Genomic DNA, 5,707 nt, shown 5'->3' with positions numbered 1-5,707 from the left:
CTGTTATTGCCTAACACCGTCAGACTAGTAGGCCTTGATTTGGTAGGTATCTACTGTAACTACCAGCCTTGAAGACTGGCATGTGTTGAATTACCTTTTTTACCTTCTATCCTGGTACTCCTCTGTATGCCTATTCTTCTGCCACCCATCTCTTCAAACCACTAAACACACACACACACTCAATTATAAATGCTATCTACTCACACATATGGACATACAGCATGGCTGCACCAGCAACCGCTCGAGGATTTTTTTTTAGATCCGAGTGTCTGCGGGGCTCCTGGCATACAGTACATACCTCTGCCAGGGGGAACCAGGTGGTGGGTCTGCTTAGGCCCCGCTGAAGAGGCACTAATCCTGGGTCACTGCTGGCTGTTATGGCCTGGAGCTTGAAACTTCTGTGTCAAACGCATGACCTGCTGCCATGCATCAACACAGCCTCACAGGGGACCCAAATGCTCTGTAGAGACACTCTGCTGAGGGATTAAATACACGACTCAGTACTGTATGTTCAGTATGTTGATATTAATCACACATACACATGCACACACACCAACACACACACAAAGACACACTCTGAAAGCCCCTAAGGAATGTCTGCTTGGACATGATGAGCTCCTCAAATACTCTTTATAAAATGCTATTTGTGCTCTCTGTGTGTGCTCAAGTTGTGCAAGAGTGCACATGTGAGACAATAATGTGTTGTGTGTGTGAACACGCAAACTCGCTAGAGGGTGAGGCGGAGGGTGGGGCGCATTTGTGGATGTTAGGCAATGCAGAACAGCTGACAGTTCTGCTTTGTATACACACACACACACACACACACACACACATTAACACACTGCACAATAAGACTACTGCTCTGTCATTGAGTGCTTACCACTTCCTCCTCCTCTCTACTCATCTCCTCCCTCCATCCGCATATAGTATAGTACTACATGCCCTAGTTGACAGCTCATGCCGAGCCAGCACATTCCACATTATTACTACTTCAGATGTTTGTGGCCCAGAAGCTTGCTGATTGGCTGAGCCACTTCCGACACTGAGGCTATTGGGAGCCAATGAACAGTCTGCTCTGGGGAGTGAGGGGAGGCCGACAGTAAATTAAAAGGGAACTCCCTCTACTGGGCAATCCAGAGAATGTCTGGGTCTATCTAGACACAGACACAACTGTCTGTTAATGGAATGTAATCTAATATTCACTTCGCATGGGAGGTTACATTTGTGGTCCAACATTTGCTCATTCTCCCATTAGCCCTATTTTACTTGCTCTCTTACTTCATGCTCTGTTACTTTCCCCCCGGCTCCTGCCTCTCCATCTACTCAGCTACTCTACTATTAATACATTTTTACATAAATCTTCTGTATATGAACGTATGCGCATGCAATTTTCTTTTCCTTCCAACTCTCCAGAATCCTCCCTTCATCATTTACTCATTCTCTTTCACTATCCAGTCGGTCTGTCAATCAAAGAGTGGTCCTGCAGCCTAGCCTGCTGCTGCCACGCACTCATGCCCCGGTAGAAGTACGCTTTGCCTCACATATATACACACTAGAATGGCTTTCTTCGGTAATAAACAGATAATGTACAACAGCTTCACATTATTCAAACAGACATTTGAAGATTCAAAAGAACCACTGGTCCCAGCACAAAGACCTGTTGATGTTTTTTTTCTACGGCAGGCTGCCTAACCCACTGCAGTCTTGGAGAGCATTCAAAGGCCTGGAATGAGTTTCTGTTAGTAATCTGAGGGTGGAGTGTCCTTCTATAAAAATGCCCATTAAAAGTCAGTCGACTGAGTCGGATGGAAAGTCCAGTTGTGACAGAATTGTAAAAGGTGAGTCATCTGTGTGTGAGTGTGTGAGTGTGTGTGTGTGTGTGTGTGTGAGTGTGTGAGTGTGTGTGTCTGTGTGTGTGAGAGAGGGGGGAAGCAAGTATAAACTTCACTCAGTTTATGTTTACCAAACACACAGCAGATGTAATTAAAGTTAATACTAACACAACTATCCCATTTCCCAAATTTCAATTACTTTCTATAAACTTGCTGCACTAGGTGAGTTTAATGAGTTTTTCTGAACTCACTGAAACTCTCCAACCCCCACCATACAGGTTGAGTAAGTTATTGTAATGTAATTAGTAAAGACGTAATCACCAAAGGAGCCTTGTTTAATGGGTAGTGTACGAAACACCATTATGTACTGATAATACACCCGACATGTGACAACAGTAGATATTCAGATAATACACCCATACCAACCAATTTTACCATAAATCAACCACATGTTTAAATTTAAACTTCCACTTTATTTTAAGGGATTTAATTATTAAAACTGAAAGCTGCTGTAATCAGTTTTTTGAAGTAACAAAAGCTCAAAACAATTTGTGTAATATGAAAGGTGTCATTCGCAGTGATGAGCCCACAGAGAATTATCACATGACTTGGAAGTTCCTCTTTTCTTTCAGCTCACTGCGCTGCTTTTCTGGATTGCACCACTGTCATCAGTGTCCTTTCCAGGAGTAGGCCATTGTTTAAAAAAACAAAAACAAACAACAACAACAACAAAAAAACTGATACACACCCTATGTGCTACCTGCCCAGCACTGAATAGCATCTTAACTGGAGTTTAAAAAGAATGAACTAAAGACCCAGATTATTCCCCTCAGGACTCAAAATTTGTCAGTTGTCCAAGGACACGACAGTGTACTTAGGTAACTGTTTGCTAACACATTCACGATATCAACTTTATATCGATATAAGTTGGGATAATATGTCAGTGCCGTGTTTACAGTTTGTTTCTGCAGCACTCAAGTGTGTAGGATATCAGTTAATGCAGCTTTAATCTCAATACAGAACAATAGTCTGCTTTAACAAAACTGTTGATTTTTCCAAATTGGCCAAATTGGACTAAAAACCCTATTAAACCCCTGAGAAATACTAACCATTAAAGAGGACACCTGAAGTGTTCAAAGAAGAGTTATAAAGCAGCACTTACACTGCAAACACGTTTAATAGTTCTGTTAAACAGTTTACCGTCAAAGCTCCAGCTTCGATGAAGCTGTCTTTGCTAAAGTCATATATACTGTATATGCTGTAGTAAGTAAAGTTTAAAAAAAAGCACTGCTACCTATTCTCAAGTATCTTTCTTCGTCTTCCAGTGGGGAGAACTTGGGTTAAATGTGTGTGTGTGTGTGTGTGTGTGTGTGTGTGTGTGTGCGTGTGCGCGCGTGTGTGTGGATGGGCGTGTATGCGTCTGTTTGTCTTTTGCGTGCGTGTCCATGCACTGTGTGTATGCGACAGAGAGCAAACAGAGAAAGCTGAGCTGTGCAGGGCATTTCTTGTATAGCTAATAACAGAGCGCTTTACTGAGGCTGGTTGAATTTTAATAGAGTTCTGCGGGGTATTCCATCGCCTCTGGTCCCACGGCTCAAAGATCAGAGAGAATTTTCAAGCATGGCGTCCCTCAGCCTCTCACACTCACTCCCTCTCTTTCATTCTTTCTCTCGTCCTCCCTTTTTCCCCTCCACTTCTCTCCCCATTTTTGCGCTCTCCCTCTTTTCTCATTTTGAACTCCCTTCTCCAATCCTTTCCTTCCTCTTGGGCTTTTGTCTCTCTCTCTTAATCCCTTTCTGTGTCTCACACTTTCTCTTGCTTTCTCTCCCCTCTGTCTCCCTGTGAAATTTGTATTAGAGCCACTCGAGGCGTAATTATTGCTAAGCCCCTTTCAGTTCCCTGGCACAGAGAACAACTCATGACTCTCAGCACAAAAACTTGCTACTGAAGGACAAAATGCTGTGATGAACTTTTAAAATCATGCAAAACGCCTGACAAAATGTTTGGATAGTTTTTTTTTCCCCATTCACAGAGTTTATACAACAGAAAGCTAATTTTCTGACTTCCTCGCAGCCATTTAACGAGTTTAATACTTTTTTACTCATATCTAAGCTCTACAAAATTTATGGAAGATGTTACACATTTATAATTCAGACACAGCATTTACATATGATCTAACGCGCCACACGTGCACTACACCGCATGTGAACGCAAGTGCAGGCTACAAGTTGATCTGCTGATCCTTAATGGCCAGAGTTTGTCAGGGATTAGGAAACGGGGAGAGATGAAAGAAATGCGCAGATGAAGAAAACACGACAAACCACGGCCACCATGACAGCAACATGGTGCACAAACATCTCAACAGAAAGAAATGAAAAGACTAGAACTAGTAAAAAGTCTTGAATGGTGGCTGTGATTTGTGTGAAGTTTTTTTTTTTTTGTTTCATTTGTGTGCATGTTGGAGTGAGAAAGTTGGCAAGAGGCTGGTGATGATTACTAATTCATAAGGATTAATGGTTGCTATTTAAAAACCTACCATTCTGACGAGAGCCAAACGAACGCTGTGTCTTCCTACTGGGACCGTAAGACAAAATATGCCCCTGGCTAATCTTACATGAACACAGCTCATAAAAATTAAACTCTACAGCAATTTGGCGCTGGAAATCAGAAAATGGGTGTAGTTATGCATTGGTTCATGTTGCCTGTATATAAATTGGCTCTGGATAACACAACTTGCTTATCGTTTAGGTAATCTTATTAATGAATTATCATTAATTGTCAATGTAGGGTCTATTTTACTAATACCATGGTACCTAGAGGTGCCAAATCAAAGATAACTGGACTTTCTGTAGATTTCTTTTAAAGATGCTCCGTAGTACAAAAAGCCCCATGACATTGTAGCATTATGAAAAAAAGTAACACTCCCATACAATAGCATGTCCACCATAATAACACTCCCTTTGTACGAAAAATGAAATCGGCGACATCTAAATCGAAATCTGATCAAACAACTCCCACACAGTCCCGATGAAGCAGATTTGAGTTTTTGAGTGGTAAAATCTCTCTAAATAATAATTACTGAGGATGTTTTTTTTTCACTCTGGTGCGGATTAAGTGATAAATAATTAATGTTACAAAGAAATACAGATTTGACATTTTAAAAGTCGAAAAAGCACCACAACAAAGGACATAAAATCATCTGTACCAAATGTACCAATGCACATGTAAAACGCAAAAACAAAAAATAGGTTTCTAAAGTATATTAAGGTGAAAAAATTCTGTTTACTTTGATCTCATAACTTAATAATGGGTCTGCTTGTTATATACTTCAAATCACTTACATGCAAACATGCACACGTGATCTTAAAGTAATTGACAGCCCTGTGTGAATGAAAATGCAGACCACAGTATATTCACACTGGCAAAGCTTCGTCAACAGCAGCATCCTTTTTCTCCAGTCGAAACACTGTTTCGTGTGACCCGTGGCCTGACGATTCTTCAAACGCTGATATTTTTGCTCCAGTAGCGAGTTTGGCAGACGCCAACAACCCAAAGGTGGCCGCATAGGTCACGGAGGAGAGAAAATTTTGTCTGAGGATTGAAAGGAACGCCGGTCACCAGAGCGTGCCCACGACGTTCTCACGTCAGTAGCTGGCGAGGGTTCAGGTTTGAAAAACCCCTGACGAGACAGTCAAGTACAGGAACTGTGAGGTGACAGACAGACAGGCGCTGGGACATGAAGGCAGATGCTGCAAGCAATTAATTTTCCTAAGTCAGCGTGTGTTTTCACATGCCTTCAATTATAATCGAATGTTGTCACTTATGAAAAGGCCATGATTTTTTACCACTCCATAAAGATCATGTGCCAAAACGTG

The sequence above is a fragment of the Xiphias gladius genome, chromosome 24 (assembly GCF_016859285.1).
Source record: "Xiphias gladius isolate SHS-SW01 ecotype Sanya breed wild chromosome 24, ASM1685928v1, whole genome shotgun sequence".
Taxonomy (NCBI): Eukaryota; Metazoa; Chordata; class Actinopteri; order Istiophoriformes; family Xiphiidae; genus Xiphias; species Xiphias gladius.
This window is presented reverse-complemented; position numbering follows the sequence as displayed.